Genomic DNA, 14,714 nt, shown 5'->3' with positions numbered 1-14,714 from the left:
AAGGAAATACTATTAAATACGATACAATTTTACACAAGTTATTTATTTATTTATAGAGTGGATATACCTAAACCTTGCTACAACACTTATAGGCAGTGTACCTAATCGTACAGTAGTGTAGTTTTTAGTAAGTCCGGTTCTTCCACAGGGAACTCGCCAAGTTTAACGCTATATTTTTTAAAACTATATTTGTAAAAATATAAATATATATATAAGTAGTATTATTATTATAAAAGGGGGTTTTTGCCGTTTAATGACCGGTTTGTCGATTTTAAAACTTTAGTCGCATTTAAAACCTAATGTAAAATATTAAAAATAAATATAACTTAATTTTAAGCGTAAAGTAAATAACGATAATGAAATTGCGATAAATAAAAGTGCGATAAAATAAAATTGCGATAATTAAAAAGTATGATAAATAAAATTGCAATTAAATACAAGGACAGTAAATAAAAGTGCGATAATTAAAAGTGCAATTAAATATGAAATATATAAATTATGCTTATTTAAACTTCCTTAATCATGATGTTTGACGTGTTGATTTTAGTTTATTCTCATGGGTTAAATGTCCTTTGTCCTGGATTATTCAATATGTCCGTCTGGTTTTTGTCCATAACAGTCCGTCGGTCATAAATATAAAGTGCGAGTGTCCTCGTCAAATTATCCTTATATCCGAAGTCAAATATTCCAACTAATTGGGGATTTAAACTATAACAAGGTCTTAATACTTTGTTTAATAATTACACCAGGATATCGACTGCGTGTAACCCAAGGTTTTAATACTTTGTTAACAATTACGCCAAGTGTCCTTGTACATAATTCACCCCTGTTTTAATGAGTCCATTAACTATTAATCTATTCCCGTGTCCGGTTAAATGAACGATTATTAGTACTTATAAATATCCCGTCCATCGTGTCCGATCGAGTGTATATGGTTATTTATAGGTACGTCCAACTGTAAATCTTTATATTAAATTAACAAACGATCATTTAATTAAACAAATATAAAGCCCATTAATAGCCCATAGTCTAATTTCCACAAGTGTCATTTTTTTGTCCAAACCCCAATTATGGTACAAAGCCCAATTACCCAATTTTAATATTTTAGCCCAATATCATGATTACTTCGGCTTAAATAAGCATAATAATAACTTAGCTACGAAACATTAATTTAAAAAGGTTGAACATAACTTACAATGATTAATAATAGCGTAGCGTTACATGGACAGAATTTCGACTTACACCCTTACAACATTCGCTATCATACCCTTATTATTAAAATTAAAATTAAAATTAAAATTATAATATAAATATATATATATATATATATAAATTGTTGAGTGAATGAAGAAGGAAAAAGATGTGTTTTGCTCGTTCACCAAACTGCTTTTTATAGGGATGTGGCCTGACTTCTGTTGTCATCGAAATTACTCTTCCAGGTCATACAATCGCATGGCCTGCTTTTCCAGCTCACACAGGTTTGTTTTCTTTCTTGCCGATGGTATTTAATAATAATATAATATATAAATAATTTATAGAATTATTTAAATATTATATTATATTCGTGTGCATAGTTGACTTGTAATTTTTAGTTCATTGCGTCGAGCGTTGAGAGTTGACTCTGGTCCCGGTTCCGAATTTTCGAACGTCCTTGCCTACAATTTAATATCTTGTATTTTGCATTTTGCGGCTTGTACTCTTCTAATTTTGAGACGTTTCCCATCAATAATTTGAGTCACTTTAATTCTACTTTGTACTTTTGAGCTTTTTGGTCGTTTGCGTCTTCAATTCGTCGAATCTGTCTTTTGTCTTCACCTTTTATTATTTAAACGAATATCACTTGTAAATAGAACAATTGCAACTAAAAGCTTGTCTTTCTTGAGGGATAATGCTATGAAATATATGTTCGTTTTTAGCATTATCAATTACTACAAAAGATTATTATTTGTTATCAAAATTATTATTATCATTAGTAAATATCAATATTATTATTATTATTATTATTATTATTATTATTATTATTATTATTATTAAAATAATTAATATTATTATTATTATAAAATAATACAACTTTTGGTTCATTATTATTATTATCAATATTATATTATATAATCAAATAAATACCTGATACAAATATATATTTATGATACATATCACTACATTTTTATCATTAAAAAGATATTATGTGAACATTATACAAATTATAATACTTACTATATAAAAATATATTTTTACTATATATTAACATAAATTTTTATCATTAATACATTATAATAAATGATGAAATTAAAATATTGTAAGATACTGATTTAAATAAAAATATTGTTTTCATTATTTTTATCATTATTATTATTATTATAAGTATCATTAATATTAAAACTATCTTTCTATTAAAATTATAATTTTTAATAGAAATATCATTGTTATTATAAGATATCATTTTTTAGTATTATTATTATTAAAAATTATCATTTTGAATAAAAATATTATTTTTATATAAACCATTACTATTATTATAGTTAATATTAAAAAGTATCTTTATTATTACAATTATCATTATTAGAATTATCACTTTTTTATAATTAATATAATCATTAGTAAATAAATATTGTTATTATTATTATTAGTAGAATAATAATAATAATTATTATTATTATTACAAAATAATACAACTTTTACTCATTATTATTATCATCAATATTATTTTATCAAATAAATATGTGATACAATTACATTAATAATACATACCACCATATTTTTATGATATTGAGTGAACTGTATAATTTTTATTACTTGAGATATATATAAAAGTATATTTTTATCATATATAAATTTTAATATAATTTTTTATGTATTAATAAATGACTTGTATTATTTAATTTAATAAAATCTAATAAATATATTTAAATATATAAGACGACTATATTTAAGTTATATAATAAACATGTATAGATTTTGGAAGTCATTTTGGGTCAAGTTGACTTTTGTTGACTTTTGCATATCGGTCTCGAGCATTAGGATTGTGATACACTACGACTTGACCTAAATTGTTAGACAGATATTGACCAATATATAAATATATATAACTAATATAGGTTCGTGAATCCAAGGCCAACCTTGCACTTGTTCAATGCCGTCATATGTATTTTACTACGAAATACAGTATCGTGAGTTTCATTTGCTCCCTTTTTAAATGCTTTTGCAATATATATTTTTGGGACTGAGAATACATGTGTTTTTATAAATGTTTTACGAAATAGACACAAATAATCGAAACTACATTCTATGTTTGGATTATCGAATCGAATATGTCCCTTTTTAGCTTGGTAACCTAAGAATTAGGGAACAGTACCCCTAATTAACGCGAATCCTAAAGATAGATCTATGGGCCTAAAAACCCCCATCCGATGCTTTAGTACTTCGACTTATTATTATACATACGAGAGGATTCTATTTTGGGTATATTCTATATGCATCTTGTTAATGTCGGTTACCAGGTGTTCACCATATGAATGATTTTTATCTCTATGCAGTTTGCGAAATGCCTGATATGAGATGTATATTTATGAGAAATGGAAATGAAAATCTTGTGGTCTATTAAAATTATGGAAATGATTGATTACGATAACCTAATGAACTCACCAACCTTTTGGTTGACACTTGAAAGCATGTTTATTCTCAGGTATTAAAGAAATCTTCCGCTATGCATTTGCTCATTTTAAAGATATTACTTGGAGTCATTCATAGCATAATTCAAAAGACGTTGCATTAAAGTCGTTGAGTTCTATAAAGATTATTATTAAGTAAATGACAGATTAGGTCATTTATAGTTTGGATATTATGAAATAGTATGCATGTCTGTTAACTTTCGATGAAATGAAAGTTTGTCTTTAAAAACGAATGCAATGTTTGTAAAATGTATCATATAGAGATCAAATACCTCGCAATGTAATCATATGTTATTGTATTCGTTCTTATGGATTAGGACGGGTCGTCTCAATTTTTCCTCGAGCACGCATGTAACAACCCAACCCGTTATCCAACTGAATACGCGAATTTTTTATTTTTTATACAGAACAGTGCGCGGCGCGCAACACCTTAGGGTGCGCGGTGCGCACAAGCTGTTTCAGCTTCTGTCCGAAAATTATGTACAATTAACCGTTCATGAATCGTTGGGCGTGGTCGAAGGGTAATTGCATATATGAACATAGTTTTCCCAAAATTTCAGAGACTCAACATTACAGACATTGCTTATCGTGTTGAAATCATATAAAGATTAAGTTTAAATTTGGTCGAAAATTTCCGGGTCGTCACACAAAAAGCGTCCCCTATCAAAACAAAGCGGGATCACTAATCCAAACGAACGCCCTTACCCTTATCCACGTCGGAGCCTTCATAATGTATAATGCTAAATCCTCGATAACATAAGCTAGTATAACAATAGCATATAACGTAAACAATACAATATGCTACAACACAATACACATCATTGATGTTCACAACATCCATTAGTATTCAAATCCCAAGGCTAGCCCTACGAATGGTATCGTCAACATCGAACTTAATCTCCATTCGTCCTAATAAATGTGGTATCGTCAACATCGAACTTAAACCCACATATGAGGTATCGTCAACATCAAACTTAAACCCTCATCAAACAAACGTCACTACAATAGTGGTATGGCTTCGTCAACATCGAACTTTAAATCCATACTTGAGGTATCGTCAACATCGAACTTTAACCCTCATCTAAACAATCAACAATATACTTTAGGATATGGTATCGTCAACATCGAACTTTAACCCATACCCCACAAGCAAATAAATCATATACATACATATATAATTACTCCACTCACCTTAACGATTCGGTGACGGTTTTAAACTTCCGAAAGCTTCAAAGCAAAGTACCTAATATAATAAGTACTCAATCAACACACAAACTAGTTAGACTAAACACCAACAATTCACTCATATGCATTTAATGACTTAAATGCATTAAATGCCCCATTTACACCAAAAACCGTCCATTTAAGGTCAAGACCATCATAAATCACTAAAAGCTAGTGATTAAGGTCCAACAACACTAACTAATACACAATTAGGGTATTTCATACCCATCTTTCCCAACTAGGTCAATTATTACTCATTTGACCATGTTAAAGTCACACACTCATTTCGGGTCATCCACTAACCCAATTAACACCCATTTGCTTAATAACTAGGTGTGCTAGTAATTAACTAACCAATTATGACTCATAAGCCCATTTATCATACCAAAACCCTAGGTTAGTCATCTTTGAGTCCTCATGACCCCAAGAACACCCAAAATCACCAAATATGGGTTTTGTGTTCATCACTAACCCAAACCCTAGCCCTTAAACAAATTAAAATAAGGAAATCAAAGTTAGGGCTTACCACCACAATCACAACGTAGCTAGTGATTAGATGAACAACTTTAACACACGCACTTTGGCCCGAAATCAACTTCTTCCTCTTTGATTTGAGCTTTCTCACTCAAGAACTCTCCTCTCTCTCTAGAATTTAAGTGGAATGGATAAAGGTAGGTGATAATGGAGTTATGACACTCCACTAACTGATCTTGTGGCCTTTAACTCGTCCCCAAGTGAATTTACCAAAAAGCCCTTCTAAAATATCTAATTAAAAGAAACATAATCTGCCAGCTGGAGAAGTGCGCGGCGCGCACCTATGGTCTGAACAGGTTCTGGTCTCTGTTTATTTACCCACTGTTATCCACACTTTAGGCACCCTATCAACACCTACCCCCATAAAGCATCTCGTAAGGTGGCATCCCGATACTAGTATGATAACTATTATTGTACGAGAATTCCACCAACGGTAAGTGCTCATCCCAACTACCACCGAAATCAATAATACACACCTGTAACATATCCTCCAATGTTTGATTAGTACGTTCAGTTTGACCATCCATTTGAGGATGGTACGCCGTGCTCAATTTCAATTGTGTACCCATATCTTCATGGAATTTTTCCCAAAACCGAGATGTGAAACGAGTATCTCGATCCGAAATAATAGATATAGGAACCCCGTGTCTCGATATCACCTCCTTGATAAACAACTTAGACAAAGTCTCCGACGATATCGCTTCCTGAATGGGAATAAACAAGGCACTTTTCGTCAATCGATCAACTATCACCCAAATCGAATCAAATTGGGTCCTCGCCGTCTTTGGTAACTTTGTAATGAAATCCATGGTAATGTGCTCCCATTTTCATGTCGGGATTTCTAACGGTTGTAAAATACCATACGGCTTTTGGTGTTCGGCTTTAACTTGCAAACACGTGACGCATTGTTCAACATACTTAGCAACATCACGTTTCATGCCCGACCACCAATACTCCTTCCTTAAATCAAGATACATTTTCGTCGCGCCCGGATGAATAGAATACTTTGACTTATGTGATTCATCAAGTAGCACTCGTCGATAATCTACCATCTTAGGCACCCACACTCTTCCTTGAAAAGATAACAAACCATGCGGACCTAAGGTAATAAACTTCGTTTGGCCCACGATTCGTTCCTCATGTTTGTTGTTAACAAAAGCTTCAATTTGTATCTCACCAAGCTTTAAAAGAAAATCGTTAGTAATAATCATGCGTAACGATCCTACTCGTATCGCCGGATGTTGACTCTTCCGACTTAACGCATCCGCAACCACGTTCGCCTTACCCGGATGATAAAGTATTTCACAATCATAATCTTTTACCACATCCATCCACCTACGTTGACGATAATTCAAATCTCGTTGATCAAAAAGGTGTTTTAAGCTCTTGTGATCCGAATATATTGTACACTTGACACCGTACAAATAATGGCTCCAAATTTTCAATGCATGAACAACCGCCACCAACTCAAGATCATGAGTCGGATATCTCGTTTCGTGTTCCTTTAATTGTCGAGAGGCGTACGCGATGACTTTACCTCTTTGCATTAGAACACACCCGAGCCCATTTAAAGACGCATCACAATAAACCGTCATGTCTTCTACCCCTTCCGGCAACACTAACACCGGAGCTTGACACAACTTTTCTTTTAACAATTGAAAAGCGATTTCTTGCTCGTTCTCCCAATTAAATCTCGCGTTCTTCCTCGTCAACTTCGTCAATGGAGGAGCGATTTAGAAAAGTCTTGGATAAACTGACGATAATAACCGGCCAATCCGAGAAAACTTCGGATTTCCGTAGGTGTAGTCGGTTGTCCCCAACTCTTCACCGTCTCTATCTTCCCCGGATCTACTTATATACCTTCCTTATTTACAATATGACCAAGGAATTGAACTTCCCTTAGCCAAAATTCAAATTTGGAGAGCTTAGCATACAACTTCTCCTTTCGCAACATTTTTAACACACCCCGCAAATGGTGTTCATGTTCCTTCATACTCTTCGAATAGACAAGTATGTCGTCAATGAACACAATTACCGACTTGTCCAACATAGGTTGACACACTCGGTTCATAAGATCCATGAATGCCGCCAGTGCATTCGTAAGACCAAAAGGCATAACTACAAACACAAAATGCCCGTTACGCGTTCGGAAAGCCGTTTTCTCAATATCTTCCTCACGGACCCGCATTTGGTGATAGCCGGACCGTAAGTCAATTTTAGAGAAATACATCGCACCTTGGAGTTGGTCAAACAAATCGTCAATTCGAGGCAATGGATAACAATTCTTGATCGTCACTTTGTTCAACTCCTGATAATCGATGCACATCCGCATACTACCATCCTTCTTCTTCACAAATAAAATCGGAGCGCCCCACAGCGAAGCACTCGGTCAAATAAAACCCTTCTCAAGCAACTCTTGGGTTTGATTTAACAACTCTTGCATTTCCGTTGGTGCTAAACGATAAGGAGTTTTAGCAATGGGAGTAGCACCCGGAACCAACTCAGTGCGAAATTCAACTTGTCTTTCCACCGGAACACCCGGTAATTCATCCAGAAATACATCTTCAAATTCAGTAACCACCGAAATTTCACGAATGGATGGTGGCTCTTCACGAGTATCAACTACATGAGCAAGAAAAGTCATGCCACCTCTACTAAGAAAATGACGTGCCCGTGCAATAGTGCATAATGGCACAAGTCTTTTCCAGTTCTCCGTTTCTCGCCGTGAATAATTAACTCTCCCCCACTTGGGGTCTTCACACGAATAAATTTTTTATGGCATGCAATATCGGCTCTATGACGATCGAGCCAATCCATACCAATGACAATATCGAATTCACCCAAGGTCATCGGGATAAGATCAATTTTAAACATTTCGGAACCAAACATAATATCACAATCGTTATAAACATCAACCCCTAGCAGTGTCTTACCATCTGCTATTTCAACTTCTACCGGATGACTTAACTTAGCTAAAGGTTTATCAAGCTTAGACACAAAACGCGAAGATACAAACGATAAATTAGCACCGCTATCAAATAGTATCCTTGCCGGATTAGAGTTAACCATGAAAGTACCTGAGACAACTTCATTGGATTGCTTGGCCTCATCATTCGTCATCAAATAATTACGACCCCTAGCCATGCCCACCGCTTTCTCCAACCGTTTAACATGATCGGTGTTTAAATCGGGACACTCCGACTTTCGGTGTCCTTCTTTGTTGCAATTAAAACAAGTGAGTTTGTTTGTCGAAGAAGGCTTCGTACAATCTCGAGCCAAATGACCTCGTATCCCATAATTGTAGCAAGTAGGGATAGAGTTCCCGAAACCTCCCTTCTTCACACTATTTACACTTTCGGAACCCTTCTTGCTTTTCTTGTTGGAAAATTTCGAATGGCTCGAACCATCAAATTTTCTCTTTGAGAAAGAGAAGTCGCTTCTTTTTGGAACCTCCGGCTCGAAACCCAGAGCCAATTCAAATAACTCGTCAAAAGACTTAGCCATTCCCCGGCTAATCTTACCCTTAAATTCATCGTTCATAGTACGGTAGAAATCTTGCATCAACTTGTGATGATCACCAACATACTCCGGACAAAAACGAGTCTTTGCCAAGAAGGTAGACTTGAGAGTAACCAAGTCCATTGAACCTTATCGCAAATTGTGCAACTCGTCCTGGATTCTATCAAGGTGGGAAGGAGTTGAGTATTCTTTGAAAATACCTTTTTAAACTCTTCCCACGTCAAGCTCATGCATTGCTCTTCCCCATATAATTAGATTTTATCGTCCCACCACAACTTGGCCTCTTCACGCAACATACTAGAATCGTACCTCGTTTTCTTCTCGGGAGGACATTCCGTGGTACGGAAAGCCCCCTCGATGTCGAAGATCCAACATGTACTCTTCACCGGATCCCTCACTCCATTAAACATAGGAGGTTGGGCATCCTTGAAATTTTTATAATGGAAGTCCCGCCTTCCATGTCCCCCATTACCATCACCTCCTTCGCCACGAGGATGGATGTTTCTAGCATCGAGTGCCTCTTCGATTGCGGCACTCATTCGTTCATTTATTAAATCGGTTACTTGCCCATCAACCGAATCTTGGAAAACTTTTCGGACGTCCTCAAGAAATTCCGCTTTTTGCTTCTTAAAGATAGCCTCAAATTTGGCCGTAAACTCGGCGTCCTCGCTCGTACTTCCGTCATTGTTTTAGGGTCCATTTCTCATCTTCATACAATAAAACGAAAATAGGTTAATCAATGAAACGAAAGGACACAACACCATATTCATATACACCTCACTGCCCCATCTTACTTAACAATCGTCGTACATCACTTGTTTGACACAATTTGAACCCGTAACAATGGTAGTTAATCATTGTTACGCGAGCACGTCGCATTAACTCGCTAGTACAACGTCTATCTCGCTTGATGATTGCAAAATACAACACAATACAATTAGCATATAGTTAGTGAAATGTCCCGTTCTTATTGATTAAAAACGTTCCATATTAATTGATTTCGTTGCGAGGTTTTGACCTCTATATGAGACGTTTTTCAAAGACTGCATTCATTTTAAAACAAACCATAACCTTTATTTCATCAATAAAGGTTTAAAAAGCTTTACGTAGATTATCAAATAATGATAATCTAAAATATCCTGTTTACACACGACCATTACATAATGGTTTACAATACAAATATGTTACAACAAAATAAGTTTCTTGAATGCAGTTTTTACACAATTTCATACAAGCATGGACTCCAAATCTCGTCCTTATTTAAGTATGTGACAGCGGAAGCTCTTAATAATCACCTGAGAATAAACATGCTTAAAACGTCAACAAAAATGTTGGTGAGTTATAGGTTTAACCTATATATATCAAATCATAATAATAGACCACAAGATTTCATATTTCAATACACATCCCATACATAGAGATAAAAATCATTCATATGGTGAACACCTGGTAACCGACATTAACAAGATGCATATATAAGAATATCCCCATCATTCCGGGACACCCTTCGGATATGATATAAATTTTGAAGTACTAAAGCATCCGGTACTTTGGATGGGGCTTGTTGGGCCCGATAGATCTATCTTTAGGATTCGCGTCAATTAGGGTGTCTGTTCCCTAATTCTTAGATTACCAGACTTAATAAAAAGGGGCATATTCGATTTCGATAATTCAACCATATAATGTAGTTTCACGTACTTGTGTCTATTTTGTAAATCATTTATAAAACCTGCATGTAATCTCATCCCAAAAAAATTAGATTTTAAAAGTGGGACTATAACTCACTTTCACAGATTTTTACTTCGTCGGGAAGTAAGACTTGGCCACTGGTTGATTCACGAACCTATAACAATATATACATGTATATCAAAGTATGTTCAAAATATATTTACAACACTTTTAATATATTTTGATGTTTTAAGTTTATTAAGTCAGCTGTCCTCGTTAGTAACCTACAACTAGTTGTCCACAGTTAGATGTACAGAAATAAATCGATAAATATTATCTTGAATCAATCCACGACCCAGTGTATACGTATCTCAGTATTGATCACAACTCAAACTATATATATTTTGGAATCAACCTCACCCCTGTATAGTTAACTCCAACATTCACATATAGAGTGTCTATGGTTGTTCCGAAATATATATAGATGTGTCGACATGATAGGTCGAAACATTGTATACGTGTCTATGGTATCTCAAGATTACATAATATACAATACAAGTTGATTAAGTTATGGTTGGAATAGATTTGTTACCAATTTTCACGTAGCTAAAATGAGAAAAATTATCCAATCTTGTTTTACCCATAACTTCTTCATTTTAAATCCGTTTTGAGTGAATCAAATTGCTATGGTTTCATATTGAACTCTATTTTATGAATCTAAACAGAAAAAGTATAGGTTTATAGTCAGAAAAATAAGTTACAAGTCGTTTTTGTAAAGGTAGTCATTTCAGTCGAAAGAACGACGTCTAGATGACCATTTTATAAAACATACTTCCACTTTGAGTTTAACCATAATTTTTGGATATAGTTTCATGTTCATAATAAAAATCATTTTCTTATAATAACAACTTTTAAATCAAAGTTTATCATAGTTTTTAATTAACTAACCCAAAACAGCCCGTGGTGTTACTACGACGGTGTAAATCCGGTTTTACGGTGTTTTTCGTGTTTCCAGGTTTTAAATCATTAAGTTAGCATATCATATAGATATAGGACATGTGTTTAGTTTATTTTAAAAGTCAAGTTAGAAGGATTAACTTTTGTTTGCGAACAAGTTTAGAATTAACTAAACTATGTTCTAGTGATTACAAGTTTAAACCTTCGAATAAGATAGCTTTATATGTATGAATCGAATGATGTTATGAACATCATTACTACCTTAAGTTCCTTGGATAAACCTACTGGAAAAGAGAAAAATGGATCTAGCTTCAATGGATCCTTGGATGGCTCGAAGTTCTTGAAGCAGAATCATGACACGAAAACAAGTTCAAGTAAGATCATCACTTGAAATAAGATTGTTATAGTTATAGAAATTGAACCAAAGTTTGAATATAATTATTACCTTGTATTAGAATGATAACCTACTGTAAGAAACAAAGATTTCTTGAGGTTGGATGATCACCTTACAAGATTGGAAGTGAGCTAGCAAACTTGAAAGTATTCTTGATTTTATGAAACTAGAACTTTTGGAATTTATGAAGAACACTTAGAACTTGAAGATAGAACTTGAGAGAGATCAATTAGATGAAGAAAATTGAAGAATGAAAGTGTTTGTAGGTGTTTTTGGTCGTTGGTGTATGGATTAGATATAAAGGATATGTTATTTTGTTTTCATGTAAATAAGTCATGAATGATTACTCATATTTTTGTAATTTTATGAGATATTTCATTCTAGTTGCTAAATGATGGTTCCCAAATGTGTTAGGTGACTCACATGGGCTGCTAAGAGCTGATCATTGAAGTGTATATACCAATAGTACATACATCTAAAAGCTGTGTATTGTACGAGTACGAATACGGGTGCATACGAGTAGAATTGTTGATGAAACTGAACGAGGATGTAATTGTAAGCATTTTTGTTAAGTAGAAGTATTTTGATAAGTGTATTTAAGTCTTTTAAAAGTGTATAAATACATATTAAAACACTACATGTATATACATTTTAACTGAGTCGTTAAGTCATCGTTAGTCGTTACATGTAAGTGTTGTTTTGAAACCTTTAGGTTAACGATCTTGTTAAATGTTGTTAACCCAATGTTTATAATATCAAATGAGATTTTAAATTATTATATTATCATGATATTATCATGTATGAATATCTCTTAATATGATATATATACATTAAATGTCTATTTCGTTTAAAAATCATTAAGTTAGTAGTCTTGTTTTTACATATGTAGTTCATTGTTAATATACTTAATGATATGTTTACTTATCATAGTATCATGTTAACTATATATATATCCATATATATGTCATCATATAGTTTTTACAAGTTTTAACGTTCGTGAATCACCGGTCAACTTGGGTGGTCAATTGTCTATATGAAACATATTTCAATTAATCAAGTCTTAACAAGTTTGATTGCTTAACATGTTGGAAACATTTAATCATGTAAATATCAATCTCAATTAATATATATAAACATGGAAAAGTTCGGGTCACTACAGTACCTACCCGTTAAATAAATTTCGTCCCGAAATTTTAAGCTGTTGAAGGTGTTGACGAATCTTCTGGAAATAGATGCGGGTATTTCTTCTTCATCTGATCTTCACGCTCCCAGGTGAACTCGGGTCCTCTACGAGCATTCCATCGAACCTTAACAATTGGTATCTTGTTTTGCTTAAGTCTTTTAACCTCACGATCCATTATTTCGACGGGTTCTTCGATGAATTGGAGTTTTTCGTTGATTTGGATTTCATCTAACGGAATAGTGAGATCTTCTTTAGCAAAACATTTCTTCAAATTCGAGACGTGGAAAGTGTTATGTACAGCCGCGAGTTGTTGAGGTAACTCAAGTCGGTAAGCTACTGGTCCGACACGATCAATAATCTTGAATGGTCCAATATACCTTGGATTTAATTTCCCTCGTTTACCAAATCGAACAACGCCTTTCCAAGGTGCAACTCTAAGCATGACCATCTCTCCAATTTCAAATTCTATATCTTTTCTTTTAATGTTAGCGTAGCTCTTTTGTCGACTTTGGGCGGTTTTCAACCATTGTTGAATTTGGATGATCTTCTCGGTAGTTTCTTGTATAATCTCCGGACCCGTAATCTGTCTATCCCCCACTTCACTCCAAAAAATCGGAGACCTGCACTTTCTACCATAAAGTGCTTCAAACGGCGCCATCTCAATGCTTGAATGGTAGCTGTTGTTGTAGGAAAATTCTGCTAACGGTAGATGTCGATCCCAACTGTTTCCGAAATCAATAACACATGCTCGTAGCATGTCTTCAAGCGTTTGTATCGTCCTTTCACTCTGCCCATCAGTTTGTGGATGATAGGCAGTACTCATGTCTAGACGAGTTCCTAATGCTTGCTGTAATGTCTGCCAGAATCTTGAAATAAATCTGCCATCCCTATCAGAGATAATAGAGATTGGTATTCCATGTCTGGAGACGACTTCCTTCAAATACAGTCGTGCTAACTTCTCCATCTTGTCATCTTCTCTTATTGGCAGGAAGTGTGCTGATTTGGTGAGACGATCAACTATTACCCAAATAGTATCAAAACCACTTGCAGTCCTTGGCAATTTAGTGATGAAATCCATGGTAATGTTTTTCCATTTCCATTCCGGGATTTCGGGTTGTTGAAGTAGACCTGATGGTTTCTGATGCTCAGCTTTGACCTTAGAACACGTCAAACATTCTCCTACGTATTTAGCAACATCGGCTTTCATACCCGGCCACCAAAAATGTTTCTTGAGATCCTTGTACATCTTCCCAGTTCCAGGATGTATTGAGTATCTGGTTTTATGAGCTTCTCTAAGTACCATTTCTCTCATATCTCCAAATTTTGGTACCCAAATCCTTTCAGCCCTATACCGGGTTCCGTCTTCCCGAAATATTAAGATGCTTCTCCGATCCTTTGGGTATTTCATCCTTTAAATTTCTCTCTTTTAAAACTCCTTGTTGCGCCTCCTTTATTTGAGTAGTAATGTTATTATGAATCATTATATTCATAGATTTTACTCGAATGGGTTCTCTGTCCTTCCTGCTCAAGGCATCGGCTACCACATTTGCCTTCCCCGGGTGGTAAC

This window comes from Rutidosis leptorrhynchoides, chromosome 2 (genome assembly GCF_046630445.1).
Source record: "Rutidosis leptorrhynchoides isolate AG116_Rl617_1_P2 chromosome 2, CSIRO_AGI_Rlap_v1, whole genome shotgun sequence".
Lineage (NCBI taxonomy): Eukaryota > Viridiplantae > Streptophyta > Magnoliopsida > Asterales > Asteraceae > Rutidosis > Rutidosis leptorrhynchoides.
This window is presented reverse-complemented; position numbering follows the sequence as displayed.